The 26,600-nt window shown below is 50.8% G+C and overlaps 1 protein-coding gene across 1 annotated transcript in view; it reads left to right on the plus strand.

Moving 5' to 3' along the window:
* Positions 1–26,600, plus strand: part of LOC126524600 (uncharacterized) — a 244,933-nt gene that overhangs the window by 175,906 nt on the left and 42,427 nt on the right. The gene's annotated exons all lie outside the window — the stretch shown is intronic.

The raw sequence follows: 26,600 nt of genomic DNA on the forward strand, positions 1-26,600 counted from the left end.
TCGCTTCAACGCGAACAGCGCACACGAAGCCAGCAGCCCTCGGCGCACCTAAACTTTGTACCCATCGCAGATGGCTTCCAAGATGCGGCCCGCGCGGCTGCTCAGCCGCGCCATACGTTGCCGGAGTGGAATGCCCTCCGCCTCTTCACCCCACCTCTCCCCTTGCGCGCGCCATGGAAGACGGCGCGCTTCCTCCCCGCCTTCCTCCGCTGTGCGCGCGAGACCAAGCCGCCATCCTTCTCGGCTCACTCTCGCACGCTTTCGCTCGCACCCACAGCGTAGTGCGCGCGGCCGCGATGTTGTCGCACTTGCACTTTATATGCCACGTCACGGCGACGGCTGAAATGCGCACCCGGCGTGTCCATATAATTGCTATCGTTCCTCCGTCTATTCGTGAGAACGTTACGGTCGCGCCCATACCTAGGAACATGCACCCCGATCATAATCGCGGTGGAAGGAGGGCAAGGGCGGCCAACCTCCTTAGGCAAATGCACAGTGATCAGCGACAGGTCAGCTTTATGGATGCCGCTTCTTGTAAGGGACGTCGGGCGTTCACCATCGTCACTGTCGATTGTCGGCAAGGAATCATCAATGCTGCCTCGACGAGGGACTCCGAGATAGCTGAACAAATGGCTATTGCACTAGCCCTGCTGGATAGCTCACGGGATGTCATCTATAGTGATTCAAGATCTGCAGTCAGAGCATTTGAAAAAGGCACCGTTTCCAAACAGGCCCTCAGACTTCTTGGGGGCAAGGCAATCACGCACCACTTCATTTATTGGTTTCCCGCACATCAGGGTCAGATAAAGGGCGCTCCTCCCAACCTCAACAAGTCAGCTCACGGGGCTGCGCGTGAAGCTTGCCCACCGCGCTACCCTCGACCAATCGGAAGCCGACTCCCCAGAGAACAGGGACACGCCCTCCACCTACAACGAGATTACTAAACACTACTATCTCAGCCGTAGGACCTAGAACGACAGAAAGCTGAGCTAGTTGGTAAGGATTCATTATGCAAAAAAAGGGTGAGACGTGCAGACACGTAACAAGAGTAGAGAAGTGGACAACACGAACGCCGACTATCAACTACAGAGGAAAAAGGAGCAAGTAAAAGGCAACAAAAGAAGATATTTGTCCAGTGAAGCACAATAAGAATAACAGGTTTACTGACTGTCGTATGGGTGTGGTTTATAATATTCCCCTTAGCTGTGGCCAGTTCTACGTAGGGCAAACGGGACGGTGTATCAGAGGCTAATGGAACATAAAAGGTCGTTAACCGGTGGATCGCCTTCTAATCTTTCCCTACATTGCCAAGATTGTAACTGCACGCCAGAGTTAGATGAAAGCGCGATATTGTACAGGCATAAGAATGAAGATACGCGTGTTACGGTAGGCGCATGGCATATCTATAATGGTGGAAATGCGTGCGTGAGTCAGCCTTCGGTTACTTTACATAAGGAAGAGATTAAGTGCCCTAACACTTATCTCTCACGTAGACCGGCACATGTACCCGACTGACACGTAGTGATACCATTCCTGAGCTTGCGCAGATGAGTTTTGTGTCTTTCTTTTTTCGCCTCAGTGTTCCCTTCAGTTGATAGTCGGCGTTCGTGTTGTCCACTTCTCTACTCTTGTGTCCTGTCTGCACGCCTCAACCCTTTTTTTTTTGCGTAGAACCTACTTTGTTTCTCATCCGTAGCTCAATAGAGCTCAAGCATTAACTCTCCGTCTACTACAAACGAGTACGTATCCCGATCCGTCGCTCTTACATAAAATTTATCCAGATACTTATACCAATGCTACCTGCCGCGATTGTGGAGAAATAGCCACGTTAGACCACATGCTCTGGCGGTGTGCCCGGTCACGCTCTATCATCGATAACAGCTCGGCCAGATGGGAGGCGGTTCTCCGCAGCCCTCTTCTGGCTGACCAACTGTGGGCTGTCCAGCAGGCCCACGATGCGTCCGAGAAGCTCGACCTTGCGGTTGCCACGTGGGAGCGGCCCGCTTCGTTAAGACTCACGATCTGCAGGACTTCATTAAAGTTTTTCCATACCATACACACACAAAAAGTCGGGCTCGCGAACCACATCTACGTATTGAACCCCGGGCATCGTCAAGGTGTTTTTCGGTTGAATTTTTCTTTTTGTTCGGCTGTCATTCTCTGCAGAGACAAAATCAACTCGCCCTCCGCTTCGCTCACTTGCTGCCACCATTCACTCATTGGCTCACCTGTTCATTCACTGATTCATGCGCACACGCTTATTTGTCCAGGAAAACGCGCTGCACCTGCACTAATAGTTCACTGTACGCTCGTGTTGTTTCACTCTCCGCGCTATTCCCGTCACCACGAGTCGTCTGCCCCGCGTTCGCAGAGATCTCGCCGCCCCTCCTGCAATCTCCCTCCGTGTCAGTCCTCCTTGCCCTCCGCGCTGCGGCGTGTGCGATCCCGCAGTCTCCTTGAGGAACGCAACTGTGTCAAAGTGTCACCGGGGGAGAGGGACAGCGGGCTGGCGAGTCTTGAGCGCGGGCCAAGTCGAAACGGAAGCGCGCGGTGCCAGCACTGCGATGCCAGAACACTGCTGCGTGCGCTTCGTACGTCGCGCGCGTATAGTACGTTCTTTTTTTTTTTTTTTTCGCGCGTGACTGCGTGTTCCTGAGAGGGCGTGCTCGTCTCTTCTGACGCCGCTTCTCCTCAACGCCTGCGTGATGGGAGCCCATTGTTAGTCCTCCCTAAACGCTTCGGTCACAGAGAAAGCTTCGCTCGCATCGCGTGGAGCGCGGTTTCTTTTTCGCCCTCGCGGACTTGGCAAAAACGCGCGTTAAAACGACGCGCCCGTGTATGAGGCGCCGCGCGTGTACCTCGTGCTGCAGTCGCAACAGGCGTGACAAGTCTCGCTCGACTGGTTGGACAACACTTTTTGTCCGTAAAGAAGCTGCGCGGCTCACGACTGTCAAGCATGTGCGTAAAGGGTGGCTGGAGACTGGCTTCGTTGGGATATGGGGAGAGGGGGGGGGGAACGTAGCTGATATTACTGTACAAGACGTTAGAACATGTCGATTCGAATCACACCGCTTCTATCGTGCGAACCGTTGGGTAGCCGGACGATCAACGCCTTCATTCGACGTGGGAAGCGATGTAAATGGATGAAGGTATACGACGAAGTACAGGTCACACGCGCTCACTGCTGTTGAGTGACGTCACATGACTGGGCCATGCTGCGGAGTTAATCAAGAATGGGATGCGAGTCGGGAGATACATGGTATATGCCTTGGGAAGGTTAATAATAGCACTGTTAAGAATACAAAGAAAAAAATACGCGCGCGTGTGTGTGTGTGTGTGTGTGTGTGTGTGTGTGTGTGTGTGTGTGTGTGTGTGTGTGTGTGTGTGTGTGTGTGTGTGCGCGTGCGCGTGCGCGTGCGCGTGCGCGTGCGCGTGTGTGTGTGTGTGTGTGTGCGTGTGCGTGCGTGCAAGTGAGCACACGCTTACAAGATGCTTGTCTACTTCACATTTGATTACCGGTATTTCACCTGTGCCTGCGTATTCTGGGTCGCTTTCACGTTTGGGGATACTCTCACTTTTTTTTTTTTTCTTACACGACGTCGTGCATAGCTGGACGCCTTACTCGGACGACAGGAATTACTGCGTGCGTATATTGGTATACCCTTTCGGGTATACCGCTATATTCGCGTATCCGGTGAAAATGTGGCCCCTCGAGGGATATAGCGCGAAAAAAAAGCGTGTGCCTAGCCCATATAGTATAACCGGCTCTCGTTACAGAGGTAGCAACATATATGCCTCCATGGGTATCGGGCAGAGAGAAACTCTGCAAGCTTCCTCCTCCTACACCGTTCGTTCAAAGAGCGTGCAATTTAATCTCTCATCTGCAGTGTATACGAGCCGCGGGGCATTCGGCCAGTAGCTCGCTATTGGGGCACCCTCTGGAAGGGCGGCGGGGCTTTCTATAGTGTGTGTTTATACACAGTGTGCACCGCCTGTATACGCTTGCAAAGCTCGGTCCAGGGTCTAAAAATACGCCTCTGCCTAGCCTAGGGCTTTGTTCTTTCATTACCCCCCCCCCCCCCCCCCTCGTCTCTCTCCCTGTCTGGTGCATCCGTTGGCGTTAGCGCTCCAGTTAGCGGCCCCGCCGCCACTATCCGGTGCCAGACGGGAAGCCGACCGTTTGTGCTGCGTTCGCGCGATTTGCGCGCGGAAGGAGGCAGCAGCGAGGTCGTGCGGACTCGCAAAAAATACGGAGACGCGCCGCTGACTCGGCAACGTCTTCCGTCTGCTCGTCAGCATGCGGCGGTGCGAGTCGATGCTGTTGCGGGGGGAGAGTCTGTAGTAGACTGGAAGCCCTCTCGGAAGGGGGTTCGTCGAAGGGTGCGCGGGGGCACAGAGTGAGCGAGAGGGGCGAAAAAAATTAAGAAGGTCCACTAGAGGGATGTGGAGGTGGCACCGTCCGCCGATTCGTGTGGCCGGACCGTATATAGCAGGCTGTGGTCGGACGACGAAAAGGTGCCGGCTTTCAACGAGGCGAGTTTATTAGCGCGAGAAAACCACGAGGAACGCTCGCGGTATTCTGTGGCGCGCTGTGTGCCATATATGCAGGGCGTTCTTTTTGTTAGGTGCACCAAATTTTTTAAAGATTGCCTATCGCAGATGGTGCAATTCTAACCCTTGACCTAAATTACTCGATGAAGCGGTCGTTACTTCTACGAGAAATCAAAATGTTTGATTTAATAACTACCGTATAGTTACTCTAATTAACTTGTTAATTAGTTACTCTACGCCACACATTTAAATCTACAAATTATAGCCGCTGAATATCGCATGGTGTAGTACCACTTTGAACCAATTTTCTCGACAGTTCCCTGATGTTCAATTTCAATGTGTCCGACGAAATGCATTGGCGTTCCGGTTACTTTTTTTAAGAAACCGCTGTTTTATGCGTTGAAGCGCCAAAGTAACTGGAACACCAATTGTCGTCATGAACCCTTCACGTCACCTTTGACGTCCTCAACAAACAAGCCCACATCGCAACCCTGGGCGGCTTTGAACGAGTTTTGGGAATAGCAAGCCGAACGGATGTCAGCCGAATAAGTTACACCGATTTCATCGCATTCAGGGCACGTGCGCAGCGATCTTGCCGGCACCAGGACTGATGGCAGCACTCCTCGCTAAGCTTTCCCGCAGCACTAGGGCTCGAGGGAACATTGGGAGGAATGCCGAGGGCAATGCCGTTATAGACTTTTCTTTTGTGTGTGTGAATTTTACCGGACAGGTGGGGGGGGGGGGGGGTAGAGATTGGCAGTCTCCTCAACCACGCTCATATATTGTCTTTTTTTTTTTTCACCTCCCGGCCCTTCGATATCGAGATAAGCTAAGTGGGTTTTTAATTTTTAAAAAAATTATGGGGTTTTACGTGCCAAAACCACTTCCTAATTATGAGGCACGCCGTAGTGGAGGACTCCAGATATTTACACCACCTGGGGTTCTTTAACGTGCACCTAAATCTAAGTACACGGGTGTTTTCGCATTTCGCCCCCATCGAAATTCAGCTGCCGTGGCCGGGATAAGTGGGTTTTTTCATGGTACAAGCACAACGTGCCCTTTACAATAGTACACCCTTCTGCGCGCTAACGATTACTACTACCGACATGCCTTGCGGCTGCGGTGGCGCTGTAAACGTCCTCAGCTGTGCGCGAGCGTTATGGAGTCTCGCGCAAAGAATATTGCTTGCCATGTTCTCCGAGCACAGCTGGCCGAAACGCACTCTCAAAGGCGACACACCGAAAGAAAATTGTCCATGCAAACTTACCGACCGATTAGTATACCCACATCGTTTTTCATTTCGCGACGATCACCGTTCTGGCATCCGCCGTCAGGTGTAAAAGAGTCGGCGTCGGAGAAAATGATGGAATTTTTCTTCTTCCGAATGGATGCGAATTCCATCGGAGGGAAAGTGGAGCTGGCATCGCGCCTAAATGCAGGACGCTTGTTAATCAGAAGTGGTTGGGTGCGTGGCAGGAGGGCTACTTGCTCGATCCAACTGGGCATCGGGGCTACGTCCGATTGGCCAGCGCGTTTATGGCAGCGCCGTCCCGCCGGGAAACGGTCGAAATTGCCTGGGACCTCTGGGTCTGGCTTTCTGTACGCATTACTCTGCTCCCTCCGTCGTTACGTAATAGCAAAGGGCGTAGCAATATTTAATGCAGTCGGATAACTCTCGCACAGATGGCCTGAGCATTTCTTTCTATTTCCAAACCAGCTGGTGTTCCTGCGAGTCTCTATTTCTTTCTTTTTTCTATCTCTGCCTTTGATGAGCTTCACTTTTGCTATATTTGCTGTATGGTGTACGTCTAACAGGAATCTTTGGATGTACTCGCGCTATCATCGTGATCGTGATGATCAAAGTTAGCCTTATTAAAGCTCGCGTCGTGGGGCAATGACAGCCTCCTGAACTGCACATAGAGCAAACGAACTTTCTTATATAAACTTTCTGCAATCAGCTCGGTAGTCTGTGTTACAAGTGACTAAAGGAAGTATATATACTGTGGATTTTTGTTTATATGTAGTTTAGTCTTTGTATGGTCAAGCTGAAAAGTCTGTAGTAGGCGAAGTCGTCTACGAATGCTCTGTAGATAATTTATGGACAAGACTTGCACAGGCAATGCACAAATTTGCGTTTCACGTTCTCATTGCTTCGCTGGTTAAATCATCCCTGAAATTTATACATTTAGTTCATAATCGCTCGATCGTTGCACCAACAGCTCATCTGGTCTGCCGACCAGTCGATGAAGCAGTCGACATATGGCATTGGAATCACTAAATAGATATTTCACTTATTCTGTTCTTCGTTCTTTTTATCATTTCCTAGAGTTTTAATATTTAGCTATGACTTCGGCATATAGCAGACTCCTTTCCAACCAAATATCCCATTTTGTCGGGACGCTTACAGAAACAACGTAAATCGCTCGGCCACTTGCACATGTGAGCAACAACGGTTGCGAACCTGTGACGCAGTTACTGTGATAACTGCGGCGCTTCAGTGGAACCATAGAATGGAACCAGTGGAACCATATTAATTACCATAGAATATACTCAATGCGTGCAGCAGCTGGTTCGCCTATACGTGACCGCTTGAACACCCTTCACAGACGTCTTCTCACGGTGGACAAAGTGCTTGGACCGCGGTCGTGCCCCGATAAGGAGAGGCGTGCCCTTCGCGATTATTGGATATTAATCTTATACGTAGCTTATAAGTGGCAGTGCTTCCTTTGTTTTTGTTTAACGAGCTGATCTAGCGGTCGTGTGTCCTTGTGTTTAATGAAGAGACACTCCTACAGTCACTGGATTGTGCTTTCGGTGCTGGGGCTCCTAGATAACAGTCCTTGTGTGCTGGTTGTGTTCGTGTTTGTATCCTGCTTTTTTAAATATTTACTTCTGTCTTTCCCTATTTATTGTTGCTTGAGCAAAGAAGCTGGGATTTTGAGATAGTCGGCTCTGAGGAGGCCTAGCTTCCCAAGTTATTACATCTAAAAAAGAATAAAAATACGCTTACTCACGCAAACAAAGATAACAAATTATCTTTGCTACAAGTAGCACGGAACGCCTCGCCCTGTATAACGCAATCGCAACGCGTCCAGCTATACTTGCGTGTCTCATATGAATACTATACGGCATTTATGCCATGAACTACCGCAACTCCGTTTCTGTAGATAGCGTACGCAGAAGTAAGGGTTATTTCGTGCCAGGAGCCGCGCCTAATTACGCCCAACTAGCACAAACCTCCGGGTGAACATTTGTTTTCCACGGACCTCTTTCGTATAGCAAGCACACTCTAGAAAAAAGCAAATATAAGCGCCCGCGAGAGAGAGGGCTCGAACACATAACGCGAGCTCCGCAAGATATCGTCTGGACTTTTCTCTCCAATTTTACGCGTTCCGCGGCAATTCGAGAAGTAGGCCATCCCGCGAGTGCTTCGGTTGTAATCTCTCTTCTCAAACATGGTGCTTCTCTCCCTCTCTCTCTCTCTCTCTCTCTCTCTCTCTCTCTCTCTCTCGATCTTAGCGTGCACCGCCGCCGAATCCACCAAGAGCTCGCTGCGCGGCTCGGTCGGTCGGTCGGTCACGCCGAGAACGGCGCGGCGTTCCTGCCGGAACTGATTGAACGCTGCCGACTCGCGGGGCGCGTCTTGCTCCGTCGAGCAGCCCGTCCACCCCCACGCGGCCTCGCCTTGTCTGGTGCGCGCATTTAATTCGTCCGTCTGCCCCTGCTCCTCCCCCTTTTGTGTATAAACGCGCACGGCAACTCTATACCCTTTCTTAGTCCTTCTTTTTTTTTCCCCGTCTTTCGTGTAGAAGTAGTTCACCGCCCGAAAGCCACGCACCCTTTGTCTTTCAGTTCTGGCTCTTTGTTTCTTGTTCCTCAGATCTCGCGTTTGCAGCGGTTTGACTGTTGCTCGCTTGTGCACCGACGATTTTCGCGAGCTATAAAGCGTCCGTGCAAGCACGAACGTGAGGGGGGAGGGGGGCGGGGCACGCCAGGCCTCTCCTTGTATACCGACGCTCGCCCCTCCCCCCCCCCACTTCCTTCTGAGGGACTCTGTTGATTTTCGTTACGCATTGCAAATGCACCATAAAACATGGACTACCAATGTGCCGGCTATCGCGGAGAGATGGTAGAGATTGCTCAACGACGCTGTAGATGTTTGATATCATGATATATATATATATATATATATATATATATATATATATATATATATATATATATATATATATATATATATATATATATATATATAAAATATTAACGGGCAGCTGGAATGCCTGGTAGAGGCCAGTGTCCTGGAGGAAGATGTAGTGCGAATGCTTTTATGGAACCAACGCAACTACTGCGGCCCTCCACCCCTGTTGCCCTCTCCTCCCTGAAAATTAGTTGTAAAACACTACGTACAGGAAGAATACGGGCGAATAACCATGGCACACTTGTAGCCACACAGATACATACATGCTAACCCTACACGCAAGAAAAGAAAAAAGAAAAAGACGCGGGCTTCGAAACCTTTTTTCGCCGCTAAGTGATTTGCTGTTCAACGCATACAACTATCACATATCCCTTTCGTTCGTTTCGTTAATGGGAAGCACACGCCTTCATTCGACGGGTGCAGTTCCAGTTTACTCCTGCGTAAAGGCACGACGACGACGACTCCCTGTTTACCGACACGTATACGGCTACAAAAGAACGGCTTTCCGAGAGCGAGGCTCAGAATTGTAGCACTGCGCTGAATTGAAGGTACCGAACGACAGCGGTTCGTTTGCCCAACGAAAGGTGTCTACAATTTTTAACAGTTAGATGTGATTATGACAATTACTGCGCGACTTTAAAATTTTGCGAATTCTGTTTTGCCAAATCTTATGTGCGTATCTTTTACACTTACACGTGAGATAACTATATTTGAGATGTGGAGTTTGAACCTTTTGCACGATAGCATTATCCGCCCGAACGCGGTTCTGTAAGCGCTTAGTGAGTCGCAAGTAAATAAATAAATAAATAAATAAATAAATAAATAAATAAATCGAGACACCTCGCACATGTACATGAATTATCTCGCGAGATTCTTAAGCGTACCTGACCAAACGTATCTGTACTAACAAAAAGATTCTAGAAACTTCCGTGTCGGCCTCGAAATATAGATATACACCTGCTGACCACCATGTAAAGGACTAAAAGAAAACGACCAGAGAGCAAAAGGGCGTCACCACGTGAAGGTATGCCCGCTGCACGTCGATGCTAAAATCGTGGTTTTGGCACGTAAAACCCCGGATTTTCAGTTAATTTATCCCGTCATAACGTTGCGAGTTCAGATGTTGGCGCTGACCGCCAGATGAAAAATGACGACTACAAAGAATCAAGTACGAGTTCGCGGCTGATGACTTATTCCTTTGTGCCATTCTGAACAGTAGAACAGCTCCTTTCGGTGCGTCCTGCTCCAGAGCGAGGTTTCTGTATACTCGCGTCTGTGCTGTGCAACCAATCTTTGCTAATCACTTGTTAACGTGAAGCATTCTGTATACGGGGTGATCGTATTTAAGTTCTCCGGAATTTTTAAAAATCGGCTATGGCAGATAGCGTAATTCTTGTCCTCGAGCTGGATAATTCGAAGAGGCGCGCATACTATTAGCGCGAGAAATCGAAATGCACGTTGAAATAATTAAAATAAATGCACTAATTAAATTCATTGATTAGTTCACGGTACATATTGCAATTTACGCGTTCTAGCCAGTGATATTGCTAAACATCTTCACTTGAAATTAATCTCCAGATTCACATGAGCCTAGAGATATCCTTTCCGACAGTGTGGGGCAGAATACGTGGGCGTTCTAGTTACTTTTGTGCTTCAATACATGAAAGAGCGTTTTGTTTAAAAAGTGGAACAGCGGTGCATTGTTACGGCTAGTTTGATGGCGCATATCTCCAAACTGGTATCATTCTGGAAATTCGTTCCAAGTGGATACGCCTTGCGAACTCGGCGGCTACGATTCGCATATTGCAATATATGCCTGAAAGTAATTCATTAAGAAGTTAATTAGCTATTTCTTTTAATTCATGGAATATGTGTTTCATTATCTCGTGCAAGTAACGTCCATCCCTCTGAATAATCCAGCTCAAGCATACGAATTATGTTGTCTGGGAAAGGCGATTTGTTTTAAATTACGGAAAACATAAGAATGATCACCCCGTGCACCTCCCTCCCAACCACTTTGCACTCGTAGTCTGGTTTGCCGGACTTCGTCTGGGCTGTCCTCATAAAAAAAAGACATGCAAATGCGTCCGGTGATGGGATTTGAACCGGGTTCTCCCCGCGCAACAGCCGAATACCCACGTCGTTTGCATACTCCCAACATGGGACTAGCCAGGCAGGTGGCAACACCTTGTAAAGGACAAGAATAAAGCTTTTCCTCCTCCTCCTCCTCCCACGTCGTCGTCGTCGTCGTCGTCATGCCGTCGTCTTGTCGTTTTTCTTTTGCCACGTAAACTGACTCGCGCCACACACGCGCAGTTCCTCGCCTTGCAGGACGCGTTACGCCATCTGGTAACACTTTGCGCAACCCGAAGCAAGTCTAGATAGCCAGGTAACTGCAACACGCTTCGGGTGCCATTAATTCGCAGGATCTGTATAACTTTCTTCTTATTTTTTGCTTAATGCTCGTGGGTTGTCCGGTTGTTATAGATTTCTCAACTTCTCCAGTTCCAGCGGCAGTTCTAAGCATTGAGGGCCTGTTTTTTAAGTTGACACTTCCCGTCGGAACTCCTAAGTACCTGATGGTAACTAAACAGCGTCTTGAATCATCTTGAACCAGGTATCTCGTTGTGATTTCGTAGTTAACCTTGTATGCCTTGTCCTAATTCATCGTATGGACGATTTACCAAAATAATATGACGCCATTTGTCGCTTCGATAAATTGCGCAATCCCATTAAAATATCTTTTTTGTGCTGTATGTGAATTAATTAATTCTTTTCTGCATGCATAGTACATGCAGATAGCGTTCGAAAGCACAGTTCAAGAGCTGCCTAAAAAAAAAGCTTGAAACGCGATCACGCATCGAGCTTGGAGGCGCAGCATCTCTCTGAAAGACTCGACGCGTTCTGCAATCGCAGGGCAAGTTATAGGAAACGAGTTCTACAGAAACTGCGCCTCCAGTGTCAAGCTCAAAAGCAAAGTGTTGCGAAAAGCACGTCCACCTTTCACAGCCAACAAACTCCAAACGCCTCCTCTACCCCGCGTCTGCACGTTCTTGCATGCGTGCGTGCAGTCGCCCTATAACGGGATCCGCCTAAGAGGAACGACCTTCCTTTGTTTCGCACTTTCACTCGTCCCTCATTAAACTCTGAGCGCATAGGCTTCGCGCCGTCTTGCGAAGCGACGCGCGAGTATAACGTACACGAACGGCCGCTTCCCCGCTGCCGACGTCTGGTCACTGCGGCAATACGAAACAGTATACGCAGCGGTCGTCGACAACGGTATAACGTTCGTAGTGAAATCGTTAACCCTGTGTAGAAGAGCGCGCACGTACGCGTCTGACGCGTGCTCTGACTATATACTTTCCCTCTTTTTTTTTTTACGCCACAAGAACGAAATGAAAGACGACGGGAGTCGGCAATGCGAACAAAAAAGGCGCGAGTCCGTCGTTCTTTTTCTTCTTTTTTTTTTTTTTTTCTTTCCGGGCCGGTTTTCTCCGGAGGAATTCTGGACTCTCTCTCGCGCGCATGCCTTCTTCGTGGAGGACGCTCTGCCGCGCCGCATTTTTTTTTTTCCATCGCAAGTCACGTGACGAGAGAACGAAGATACACACAGACGCACGCACGCACTACCGCTCGCGTTTCCATCGACCCTTCCGCCCCGGAGCTGCATGCCGGCACGGAGAAATATGAAGCCCCTCGCCGAGGTATAGCGCGGGTGGCTTTTTTTTTTTTTTATTCTTTTTGCGCAACGTCTCTCGGATTGCGAGGAATTTTTCCTGCCGCCTTATTTCATACAGGACGCGAGATGGAATGCATAAGCCGTGCTCTGCAAGCGCGCATGCATTACGCGGGCTACATTAAAAAGTGATTCGTTTGGATAGCCCGCGCTTCCCTGTCGCTCTCCGCCGACTCGGAGATGCGGCGAAGCAAGAGAAGAAAATACGAGTAGGACGCAATTCCGGCGAATAAGGCTGTCCTTTTTTTTTCTTTTTTTTTTTACGTGTACGCCTTTTTGCTTGATCTGTGCCGCCGCGGTTTCGAAAGGCGCGCGCCGTCGCCTCAAATAGAGCGTCCTGCTTGCGATACCGACTGGCTGCGCGCGCGGCTCGGACGGGAACCCGGAAAGATCCATCTTTCGGCCCGGAAAAGGAAAAACAAGAGCGGTCGCGTCCTGTCTCGGCGGAGACGTACGTGCGCGGGCTGCCCAATGTGCGATGTGCTCCTTATATACCACGTGCTCGACGAATCCAGGAAGTCTGACGACCCGTGGAAGCGATGAGGCAAGCGGCTTTCGGATATATGTATATAAGTGTGAAGAAATTATGCGGCGCGAGTCTGTTGTTATTTTTAAACTTTCAGTTCTGTTTTTTGCAGAATGATATATTACTCCATGTGATGTGACGTATATGGTACGCTTAAACTCGGACTTCCTGTGAACATCGCGTGAGCGCAAATTCGGCGTTTATTGACGTGTTATTTGATTGCTGTTTATTTGTTTGAGCCGGCCTCTAAGTTTGATGGGCACCATCCGAGTATGGCGTCGAGGGTTAGCGGGCATATGACGCCCGATGTCAAATTATCCTGTACTCGTGCGGAGTATGGGAGAACACGCCCGTGCACCATTTCGACGACCCCGCCCTGGGCATCGCCATGAACGCTCTCGTGGGGTGTGCTAAATCGCGTGTGCCCCCCCCCCCCCCCCCTCCCGGCGCAAAAGCATTGCAGACACTGGCGCGCCTGGTTTTGGGCTCCCGCGCCACAGTCCTGAGGGGAGGTTCTCGCCCTCCACGCGAGGCTCGTGCTGCAGCAGCAGCAGCGGATGGCGTAGCTCTGTCCCGTAAACTCGGCCACCGAACCGATTGAGCGGGGCGATGGCGGAGGGTCCGCTCCGTTCGTCATTTTTTGCTGCCAGACGCGTTCCGCGTCTCTATCACTGTAAAATAAATTACACGCCTGAATGTGAAAACGGGTGTAAATCTGTCTGTAACATGCACCCTTGCACCACAAAAGGGTGCAAGCGCGTAATTTCACTGTACCACATGATCCCCTCACTCAGTGCCTCTCTGGAAGCCCGTGAGGTATTCCTGAATAAGAAACAAGTGAGAAAAAAACATCAAGTCCCCATACAGCAACAAACAGAAATTAACGTGCGACCAAAGGAATATGTGCGGCATGCCAGTCTCTAGTGTTCAAATGCGAGTTGTGTGTGAAAGGATGAACCTCCGCATGCTCGCCTGAATAGTCCGCCTCAATTATGAGAAGCGCAAGGTGCTGCACTTGATTGTTAAACCCATCGTGAACAACGCATACGCCTTCTAACCTAATATTTAGTACACACATTTATAACGCAAAAACACACACACACACACACACACAGTAATGGCTTTTCTCTCTGATGTCGATTCGTGCAATCGTTAATGTGTCGGAACAGTGATAACTCGAAGACATTTATTTGCTAAAATTTGAAATTTTCTGTTAAGAAGAATGGACCTCTGCCATCCAGAGCTCAGAACTTTCACGTCAAACCTGGGCTGTCCAGAGAGCCGACGATGCGGCGGTTAAGCTCGGCCTACCAGGCCCCACGTGTGAGCGGCCCGCAGCTCTGCCCTAGGGCAAAGCTTCTCAGGACCTTGTAATGAAAGTTCTTTGCCTGTCTGTCTGTTAAGCTAAAATTTTTATTCAAACCACTTCATAGGTGGCCTGATGAGGTCATTCGTGTGCGTCACATGGCTTTGCAAAAGAAAAAAAAAACGAGCGTGGGGGGGGGGGGGGGGGGAGGCGGCCTGGGTAAGGGGCCAGGGCCAGGTATAGCTTAGAGAGTGTGATATATATATATAATATATAGAGAGAGAGAGAGAGGACAGTATGAGTAGGCACAGAAAGGCAGGTAGGTTAACCAGAGAGGGCTCTGGTGGGCTGACCTGTATATGCGGGGAAAGGCATTAGTAACGTGAAAGAGGGGTAGCGCGAAGCGTCGCCAAAGTCTGTCACAGAACGAGTACAATCGGCACGATCTCGCAAGCCTGCGGAAACGCCATACGCAAACGGTCGAAAAAACGCAAATGGGTGATCGAGATCCAACAAAGATTCTCCGAGTCGCTGGCCTGAAGCCGCCTTCATTTAGGTCGAATGGAGCTTAAGTTCCTCACAATTCCTAAATGCAATGCACTAAACTATACGTAGGAAGTCAATTTTATTGCGCGGCCCCGTACTTTCTCGTTTGCTTGCTGGGCAAACTGCACGTGCGGTCGACGAGTATTTCGGGATTCCGTATGCGGAACATCGAAACATACATGTACACGCCATTCCCTCTACGGGTCTCCGCTTTGCGGATCACAGCCCAGAGTGTAGGTGCTTATGTTCCCGCAGTACACTGCGCGTCCCAGCTAACGTTGGCCAAGCTGTCCAAAGCAAAAAATACATAAATAAATAAATATCAAATAAAAACAGACTATAGAGGACAATTATAAGATCTACAGTGTTCGGTGGTTACAGGTGTGACGAACGAACACTGTATATATTGGTCTTAAGATCATATCTTGCACCGTGTGGTTTCTTTTTCTTTTCTTTTTTTTGAACAGCTTGGCTAGCGTTAGCTGGGACACCCTACACACCGTGTACACTGCAGATGCAGCTGTGCCTTCCTCGTGCTAAATATATATTCTCACCAATTGGTACGGCCGTATAGGCTCGCCCGCGTTTTTCTTCCTTTATTAAACATCGAAGGACGCTCAGTGCTCTCGTTTTTCGTCTTCATTTCGTCAGCGCTTCATTTGTGCTTCGCTGTTTCTGTTCCCCTTGCACCGCTTGCGCATCCAGCACGCACCTACCGGCCGCGTTGCTTGGTTAGCAGGTCACGAGTTGCGATTCTCGCTAATGCGTTTTAGAGAAATGGTGCGTGCGCATACGCGCGATCGTTCGAACGCGCCGGCGGTAAGAGGTATACACGGGCGCCTCGCTCGTTTACGCACTTACGCGCCTGCCGTCTAATAGGCGCGCGCGCATATCGACGGACCACGCTGGAGGCTGCTGCCTGTGCAGACGTGAGTGTCCTTGAAGCGCTGTTTGCGAGCCCTATTCGAAGCACCTTTCGCCTCGGCATGCGTGCTCGATTGTGCGGATTCATTCAGCGAGCTGCAAAGAAAAAAAAAAAGCATCTGTATACGCGGTACATAGTCTCGCTGGCTGATGAACGCAGTCACGCCAAGCGCCCTTCTGCCCTTCGTGCAGCTCGCTACGCGCCACCCGTATTTCGCGTTCGCGCAGCGAGCGGGTGCGAAGTTTAAATAAACGAGCCAGTTTACCGATGACCGCGAGCCAAGTGGCTCTGGCCGAAGCTGCCTCGCTCAACGAGGTTGGTTGGAAGCTGGCGCGTTAATTTGGCGGCGCGCGTGGGCGTTGTTTACTGTCGCTTATCCGGAACGACTACGCGCGGCAACGCTTCGCATTTGCGTTTCAAAGTTTAGTCCTTCGTCGGCCAGCCGCGTTTCCGGCGGCATCCAGATTGCGAGCGCGCCAATTTATCGCGTATACCTTGTAGTTGTAAAGCCAAGGGAGGTCGACAGTTTCTGTGTAGAACGGTCAATGTCTGCGTTGAACAACCTAAGCCGACGTGTTGCGTTCTGTTGTGGTTGTTCGAGGCTGCTGGAAGCTCCGCTGAGTAGGCACCGCTGGCGCGTCAATGAAGCCGAACGTTTATAACGCTGTACACAAGTGCGCGCAGCCGAGCCGGATGCGTATACAGTCCGAGTAATTTCTCAGCGCTACATCGATCTCTGTGACGGTATGTGGGCGTCGAATGGGGGAGACGAAAGGCGGCCTCCTGTGGCTCTGCAAGCATATCCTTCTTATGGTGGGGCGGCACTACACGCACGAAGGACTCGCGAGGACACGGGTTATGATAACTTAAGCGCCTCCATCTTCTCGTACTTCTACGCACGCCCATTCATCGGACCGTCAACGAAGACTGGCAATACCGAAGCGAGTAGTGCAAATTTCCCATAATTTCGCAGCTAGATAGACAAACAAAGCGTTACGACTCGTTCGCACGCACGCATGCGCGCACACACGAAAAAGAAAAGAAAAACAAAAGTAAACGTATACTGCCTTACCGTTCGTGGTCCATGCACCCAAAGCGCACTAACTTTTGCAAAGTCCATTGTCACACATTACGACGAACCGGCGCTCTTCGCCTTTCATAACGATCAGATCCCGCAGCTTTAGACGTTTCGAATGTTTGTCGTGAGGCCTAAAATCGACATCAATCAGAGCCAAATTTTCAGACGTTGGTACGCGACACGAGTTTCCTTTTCGAAAAAGATGCTCATGCATATACTGCACTTACGTTCGCTTCCTACACGCATCTACGGCCGGCGATAAATAAAGCGCAGTCGGTCATTGCGCTAACTTTTTTTCTGGGATTTGGCTGCGCACATTGGAAGTGTGTGCCGAAGGGAAGCATCAGGCCTGAGGGACCAACGTTTCGACAACGGGACCCGTCTTCGTCATGAGGAACGCAAGTCCCTGACGAATAGAAGTTCCCTTGCCGAAATATATAGTGTCGTATATTGTGAGCCACTTTCATCGAAACGTTGGTTGCGGGCTGAAGCTGCCCTTTCTCACCAAGCAAATTAACCGCATCATTTCCATCGTCTTGTGAACTCCTTGTCTTGTTTGGTTTTATCATACTGCCACAAGATCTCGCTTTATACACCAGCGCCGCCTTAGCGCTGCCGCTCGCCGCTCTAAATGCCGCTCTCGCAGCGTCTACCACGTTAACAGTTTTACCGTTATGTATATTTACCCTCTCTCATTAAACATCACGTTTATAACGACCTGGTTAATGTGTACCACCTCATATTTACAAGCGGACGCTGTGCTTGGTGCTCGTGGTGACGGCCGACTTTAGCCCATTATAGTCGGCTCTTGCACCTCCTGCGTAATAACTATATACGGGTGGTGACGTCACACGAGTCACTGACACGTCGCCGTATTTCGTAATTTCGACTGGCAGCTTTCGGACGACATTTGCCGCCGTGCGCGTGACTCTTTTTTTTAATATCCGCTCTTTCTTTTTTTCTTTCTTTTTGTTTTTTGCGTGTGAGTGTCGTATCTCAACTCAATATATAATCTCTATACGGTCCCCCTGTCACAGCGCCGTGCGGGCGGCGCAGTTGGCTCAAAATGAGATTCGCTCGACGTGCGTGCGTCTGACGAAACCCCTGCGCCGTCACTCGGACTCCGCCGGCGACGCCAGCCGTTAACATGGAAGTAACGGTTGAAGGCCACACCGTAACCGCACAAGAGCTCCAGTCAGACGATTGGACACCAGTTCTATATAAAGCCTATGCCTCCCGACCGGCCAATTCGTCGAAACCACCTCAACGCTCAGACAACGCTACCTCCGAGGCAGCAAACCCGAACGCCAGAAACGCGGCGCCCGACGCAGCAGCCGCAACTAGCAGCAGCAAGACGCCGGCCCGCCTACCACCTGCGACCAAGGAGGCTCGCCTCACAGTGCAACGTAGCAAGCAACTGCCGCCACTCCCACCCAACGCTATTAGAGTGGTCGTTCGCCCGCGAGGTGAAGTACGACTCCTAGACATCCCAACACCTCGACTCAGTAAGGCAGTGCAAACCCAGCTCCAAATCACTCTACCGGACGACTTCTGCCTTCGCATCCACCCGACCAACAATACTTTCACCATGGCAACAACACATTTCCCAACAGCCGAGACTCTGAAGACGCTGACCTCCCTCACCATTGGAGACCGAACCTACCCGTGCGCAGCTTACGTGGCAGCCCCACCGGGGGCTACCAGAGGAGTCATCACAAACGCCTATGACGACGAGACCCCAACGCAACTCTACCAAGACCTGGTCAGAAGAAATCCAGAGCACACCATATTAGCAGCCCGACGCATGGGAAAGACGCACTCCATCTTAATCACCTTCGACGCAAGCGCAGTACCGAACTCCATCAAATACATGGGAGCCATCCACCGCTGCACCCAATACCGCGGCAGTCCGGAAGCCTGCACAAATTGCAGACAACCGGGTCACCGTCATGACGTATGCCCAAGCCCCAAGACCAATCTTTGTCCCCGCTGTGGAATACAACATCCGCAACAAGAACCTCCTTGCACGCCTAATTGCATTCTGTGCGAGGGCCCTCATCTTACCGGCACGGGATCCTGCAAGGGACGAAACCTTCACCAGACACGGAAACAGCCGAGCCACCCACAAAAGCGGCATCAAGAATTGATCACATCCGGGGACAATTTTCCCCAGTTGTCGCCCAACCAACACAAGCAAGCCTGGACAGCGCCGTTGAAGCAAGCCTGGGACACTCCCCTCTCTTCTCACAAGCACATGCCATCCATGACAGCGACTCCCAATCTACAACACGCCCTTGCAAAATCCCAGGAGGAGGCAGCGGCGGCCAAAGCAGAAGCTACAGCAGCCCGGAAAGAAGCCGCCGCCCTTCATCAACATATCGCCAAACTGGAAACCCAGATAAGTGCTCTTGCCTCTGGATCTCCCATTCCACCTGCCCCCGCTCCTGCCGCATCCCAGCCTCCCACCCCCAACCCACCCATCGCCCATACCTTACCCAGTCACTCCAACCCTACTTCCTCTCCTGATTTGCTAGCAATGGAAGCTGACACCGAACCCTCCGCAAATTCAACTCCATGCACAGCACCCACTCCCTCCACCGCTACCTTACGAGACGACATCCCAACCCTGCTTGAGTCCTTCGCTGCTCGCTTTGAGGCAAAATTGCAGGCCGCTATTACTCACATCAACCAGGAATGTGCAACCCTCAAAAACGCGGTAATCCACATAACACAAGACAATACTGCTTTTAACCAACGATTAGACGTGCTAACCCAATGCTTCTCTGACCGATGTAGCGATCTTGAGTCCCAGCTCAATTCTTACTCAATCGCCCTCCCGAAGCGGGACCCCACCCCAAATAGACGCAAGAAGGCTAAAGCAACGGAGGGAAACGACAACCCTACGCCTGTCATAGCTCACGACCCCCACCCCCCTGTTATTCCTTCCCCTGCTATCGACTCTCATGATGGCAGCTCCAAACCATAATCTTACACTCTGGCAGTGGAACTGCCGGGGCTTTCGCCAGAAGCGTCATGTGGTCCACCAACTGCTGTCCTGCGCAACGGGGCCCGACATCCTTGCCCTGCAGGAACCCTCCAACCCACTTACCCTTCCTGGCTATACTCCTATTCTGCCCACATCCCCCCTACCCTCCCGGGTAGCGTTTCTAGTTAGTCGCTCAATCACCACCATCTCCCATACCCTACCGATTCAAGACATTGATCACCTTCTAATTGAGCTTGTGCCGCAACACGCTCGAGCGAACAGTCTCTTCATCCTAAATGTATATAGCCACCCAAAGTGCCTACAAAGCAACTTCGAACGCCTCTTTACACTTGCGAAGCGCATAGCAAACAAGTGCCCCTTACTCGTCGTAGGAGACTTTAATGCCCCGCATACGGCCTGGGGTTACCCACATGACACGCCGAAAGGCCGTCGTGTATGGTTAGCAGCGCAACAAGCCGGTCTCTCTCTACTCACCGACCCCACCTCTCCTACACGCACGGGAACCAGCGTCTGTAGAGACACTACGCCAGACCTTACGTTCGCACATCGCCTCCCTCACGCCACATGGTGCAACACACAAGAGAATTTGGGTAGTGACCATTGCATCATCGAAATTCTCTTAAACATTCAACTACCCCGCAGACCTCCCAGAGGCTCCACTTTCACGAAGTGGGACTCTTTCCGATCATATAGAGCAGCCCGCACCTCCGCCCCCATCAAGGACATCACCGAATGGACCAAACAACTACAAAGTGATGTCCGACTCGTAACTCGTCCCCTATGGGAGGACTACCCCAGCGACACAGTTGACTCCCACCTCCTACATTTATGGGAAGCTAAAGCAAGCCTAGAACGACGCTGGCAAAGGCAGCGTTGGAACCGGACACTTAGACGCCGGCTCGCCCGTCTCAACAAAGAGATAGAGACACACGCAGCGACTCTTTCACGACAAAACTGGGAGTCACTATGCAACAAGCTAGATGGCAATATGAGTTTACCTCAGACTTGGAACCTCTTTAGACACTTAATAGACTCCACACAGTCTAAGACTACACAAAGACACAACCTCACCAAACTCATACATACTTCCGATACACCTCCAATGGAACTCCTCCAAGAACTTCGAAATCTGTACTTCCCCACACACCCTCCTTTAACACACACCGACTATGCAGGCCCCCCTAACGACTTCCTCGACCAACCCATTACAGAAGCAGAAGTTCAGGCTGAACTCCAGAGACTTAACACGTGCTCAACCCCCGGTCCGGACGGGGTACATAACAAGGCACTCCGGAATCTCGACGCTGAATCCATTGCGGCCCTTACCGAATACTTTAACGGGTGCTGGCAAAAGGGCACCCTCCCATCGCAATGGAAAGAGGCCAAAGTCGTCTTCATACCTAAACCCGGGAAACCTCTGCTCACCTCTAACCTCAGACCCATCTCTCTGACATCTTCGGTGGGCAAACTGATGGAACACGTACTCCAGACCAGGCTCTGCCGTTACCTAGAAAGCAATGATCTGATGCCCACCTGCATGTTTGGATTTCGTCCTGGACTTTCCACACAGGACGTCTTCCTACAGCTAAAACATCACATTCTAGATTCTCAAACCAACGACACCAAAGCTATTCTAGGTGTGGATCTTACTAAGGCATTTGACAACGTTACACACTCTGCTATCCTACAAAACCTTACAACCTTGGGAGTCGGAGCCAGGATGTACAACTACATCCGAGACTTCCTCAGCCACCGCACAGCCACACTTACTTTCGGTGACCATAGCCTCCCAGGTATCACACTCGGGGCACGAGGTACGCCCCAGGGAGCCGTCCTTTCCCCTATATTATTCAATATAGCACTCCTTCACCTACCCCAACAACTAGCTCAAATCCCCGACATCCATTTTAGCCTCTACGCCGACGACATCACTGTCTGGACAAACCGAGGCAGTAACGCCGAAATAGAACAACACCTACAATTGGCACTAACCACCATCGACACATATGTACGAGAGCGTGGCCTGACCTGCTCCCCATCAAAATCGGAGCTCTTTCTATACCGCCACAAGCAACACGATTCAGTCGTTCCTCCCATCACCCTTACGCTCGGTACTCACCCCATCCCACTAGTATCAAAAATCCGAGTGCTAGGGCTAGTTATCCACTCTCATGGCGCGCACGGAGAAGTCATAAAATCTCTCCAAACACACGCTCAACAGACCACCCGACTGATTCGCCGCATAGCGAACCGCCGGGCTGGCTTACGCGAGGAAAACACGCTTCGCCTCACCCAGGCTTACATAATAAGCCGCACCGCATATGCTCTTCCTTACCTACCCCTTCGACAGAAGGAGAGAGATCGAGTAAACGCGCTCCTACGGAGTTGCACGAAAGCAGCTCTACGCCTTCCTCCCAGCACATCCAATGACCGACTCCTCAAACTCGGTGTCCACAACACCTTTGAGGAACTCAGAGAAGCTACCTTTACGGCACAAATATCCCGTCTGTCTAACTCAGAGCCTGGCCGCACTCTGTTATCCCAATTAAGCCTAACCCCAATTACACATCCTACCGAGAGGGTCCCCCTTTCTCCTATCCTCCGCTCTAACCTGAACATACCCCCTGTCCCCAAGAACATGAACCCTGAGCGAGACGGGAACCGCCGAATAGCAAGGGCTCGGGCCCTCCACAAACAGTATGGCGAGGACCATGAGGTGGTCTACGTGGACGCAGCGGAATATACGTCAGGCTCCCGCATGGCCCTGGCGGTAGCCGACAATCGAGCAAAGCTTCTAACCTCCATTTCAATCATCACCAATTCCACCACAGAGGCAGAAGAGGCAGCCATCGCGCTTGCTCTCATCTCTTCATCTGCCACCAAAGTTATCACTGACTCCAAATCCGCCATTCTCAACTATGCCAATGGCTACATATCCCGCACCGCTGCGCGCTTACTACGCTTCTGGCAGCCCCGGCGCCGCATAACCCTAATCTGGACGCCAGCACATGCTGGCCTCCCCGGCAACGAGGAGGCTCACTCCTTCGCCCGAGGTCTCACATTCCGGGCAGTGGGAGCCGAGCCCCCTCTACGGGCCGGGCATTGCGCAGCACTATAGCGCAGACGCCCATCCGTTGGCGTCCCTCGGAATGCAGGGCTGCGAATATGAATGAGCGTGTTCCAGTGTCCCTCCGCCGCGTGCTTCCACCTTCTCTCTCACGCTCTGCCTCTCGCTCTGTGCAAATAAAAATTGAAAGTTCACCTATGTTCTTCGATTGATTTATTTATTCGTACCTCATTGGAGGGTATTGTATGAGGGGCGACCGTATTCAGTGTGTAGTAGTTTCGACGAATGCCTTGAAAGACGCATGGCTGGATTGGTGCGCGGATTCGGTAGGAAGACGATTTCTTTCGCTGTTTGAAGAAGGTAAACATTAAAGATGAGCGGTAGTGCGAACTACAGTGATAAAAAACCGTTAGTTTATTATGATGGGCTACATACTTCTGGCTTTGTCGATCAGTTTAGAGGTACGATCAAAAAAGACCCGGTGAGTAACCTTGGAAGCTCTATAGACGTATGACACGTGACACGATTCGCATTTGCCGTGTATGGCCTTCAATCTGTACGAAGTGTAACGGGCTGGATGATGTGCACGGTATTAAGCTGTTCTGTAGCGCTTCAAGGTCACCTGAAAACACTGTGTTCTTAATGTGACCAGGAAAGTTCATCATTTAGTCCATAAAGCGAATAAATTGTATTGTACTGCACAGTAGAAAGGCTACATCCTGGCATAAACCACGACGTGCGCGTCAGACGTGTCTGCTGTAGGGTGGGTCGGAAGTGCGGCTGCGTCTTTGATTGCACTGTTTCTATTTTTTAATCGCATGACGATACGGATACAGGTGTGACATCATTAGAAAGGCAATGCCTGAAAGCAACGATATACTATACAGTACAAAAGTGTGTACTTGCTTAATTCCCTCAAAGTGCTCGCAACACAGCACAAACGACCGCGGTTTGGAAAGTCGCGAATTGTTCTCCCACACATTGGGACGCCGGGATATATCACGAATTTCTTCGCCACATGTTGGTTTCTTGTCGATGTCTCGCTGCTTCCGAGCGTGATAGCGGGCTAGCCGGCATTCCGTAGGCGCTGTCCTCTCCACCCACCTGTACGGCATTTTTTGATTCAAGACTAAAGTGAAACACTTTAATGAGCGGAAAAAAAACACGAAAAAGGCACTAACAGCACGTGGCTGCACGTTTGCGCTCGTCCACGTGTCGTGTCTATCCTTTGCATAAGTTTCGGTAGCGCGTTTCACTTGAACGTGTAACAGCCAGCTAGCCTCCAGCCTTAAACATTCAATATTGCCGTCGCCCCTGCAGTAGCATGACGGGGTGCGCACCATCATGCCGGAGTAAGCAACTTTCGTGTTCAAACACTTTGCGGCATCGTTAGCACAGCGCTGTTCATTGGGGATCTTGTAGAACCGTTCGACCTTACGCGGCCTCATAATTTCTCGTGCGCAATCCCCCTATACTGCGTCGGTCACTTACTACACTCCGCATTGAGCGCCATTTCAGATAGTGAACTCAACTGATGCACTTCACTCTTAAGTGGAAGATATCAGTTAATATAGTCTACTACAGTGAAATACTGAACTTGTTTTAGGCGTGTAGACGTATGTATGACTCACGCTGTACATATACCCAGTAGGCTGGCCCTGGCCGAACGAGAATTTCTTCGCTTCCGCTATCTTCGCCTTCTCCCACTATGTTCCGCTGATTCGCAGCTATTGCTGCAGGAGCGGCAGGAGGCACCGTATACTTTATTAACAAACAACTGTGAAAGAAACAACGGGGAAAGCTGCGATCACCTCCCTGTGTGCGGGAACTTGCGTGTGGGCAACTTAACATAGACATTTGCAATGCAAAAGCTCGCGCACGTTTTCCCGTTCGCGAAGCGAGGTCACTCGAGACAACTGAATCGTATACAGGGGTCTTCCCACGTTTTCGCTTCTTTCATTCGCCAATGCATCGACAAAACACGATTCTCGTATTCTATGCTTATCATTTTGTCATATCAAATCATCTCCTGCTACGGGTAGCCGGTCTCGCTGCCTGTCTCCGCCCAGGCCACGTTGCGCTGCGATTGTGTGTTGGAAATCTCCTTAGCGGTGAGCGTTCGGCCGGACATGCTGGAAGCTTGCCGACGGACGTAAGCCGCCGGCATTCACGAGCGAATATGGTTAGTCCGGATCTCACGGGTGCGGCCGGCCTACAGCCAGATTGGTTGTTTTTCTCCGCACCTTGCTGCATGCCGAAGAAAACATCGACCACCTGCTGTGCCACTGTCCAAGATATGCCTCAGAGAGACAAGAACTTGCCAAAGCTTTCCAAAAACTGGACAATCGGCCGCTTTCTGTGCAGGTGCTGCTAGAACACCGCCCCCATCGCCCGTCGGCCCATAAAGCGGTGAAGGCGCTTTTGTGTTTCTTAAGGACGACGGGTTTGTGCGACCATCTGTGACTATTAACGCGATTTCTGTAAGACCACACGCGTCAGCGAACTCGCCGCAATTTCCTTCTTTCCTTCCCTCTTCTCTCTCCCTGTGATCTTTGTTTTCCCCTTTCCCATTCCCCCGGTGTAGGGTAGCCAACCGGACGTTATTCTGGTTAACCTCCCTGCCTTCTACTTTTCTCTTTCATCCTCCTTGCTGCATGCCTTTTGCTGCAGCTATAAGGCGAGCCGCTCCGATATTTGTGACGGCAGCAGCTCTGATCACGTGATGCGTGTGTTGCAGCTATATTATATCTCACAGAGGAGCCGCAGCGGTGGCCTACTGCCGACGAGCGCGAGGTCGCGATTCAGCTCGCGGCGGCTGCGCTCTGCGAGAGTGGCGGGTGGCGCAAAACGAATCAAAACGAAAACCGCATCGTGCAACGCGCTTTGGGTGCAGATTTTTAAAAAAATGTCGCTGTTTCGCCCGAAAAGCGAAGCATCGATTGCGATAGCAAATTGTTAGACAGCTCTACAAAGTAAGGATAGTAGTTTTATCGGGCGTGTAAACTTGTCAGCATTCGCTAACTAACTAAATTAACGAGCAAACGTGAACAAATCTCACTCGATGACCGCGGAAACTCGCTGTCACAACGCTGGAGTCGGCAAACGCGGCAGCAGCACCGAGCGAATTGACCTTCGTGCTGCCTCTCGCTTCAACGCGAACTAAGCGGCGAAAACACAGCGTACACGAAGCTATCATCGCCCGCGGCGCGCACTCCGTCCATTCACAGATCGCTTTCAAGATAGGCCGCTGTCGCGCCATATGCAGCCGCCGGCGGAGTAGAGCGCCCCTCCTCCCCTTCCTCCCGTCGCCCTCGGTGCCTTGCGCACGACGGAATACGGCGCGCTTCCTGCCCGCTTTCCTCCCTTGCCTGCGCGAGATTGAGCCGCCATCGTCGTCTCACCCCCGCATGCTTTCACTTGCACATGCAGCATACGGCGCCAGGCGACAATATTATTGCCCTTGGACTTTATATGGAACATCACGGCGACGGCAGAAATGCGCCTGCAGTGTCCATATAATTGCTATCGCAGTAAGAAACCCGACGGCCAAATGAATCATCAAATGAATCCGGAAAACAAAACGACGTTTTCACACACGATACGCAGTTCAGCGTGTTGTCTGAGCCATGCGTGCACTTTTGATTTTCGAGGCATAGAATA

This window comes from Dermacentor andersoni, chromosome 3, assembly GCF_023375885.2.
Source record: "Dermacentor andersoni chromosome 3, qqDerAnde1_hic_scaffold, whole genome shotgun sequence".
Lineage (NCBI taxonomy): Eukaryota > Metazoa > Arthropoda > Arachnida > Ixodida > Ixodidae > Dermacentor > Dermacentor andersoni.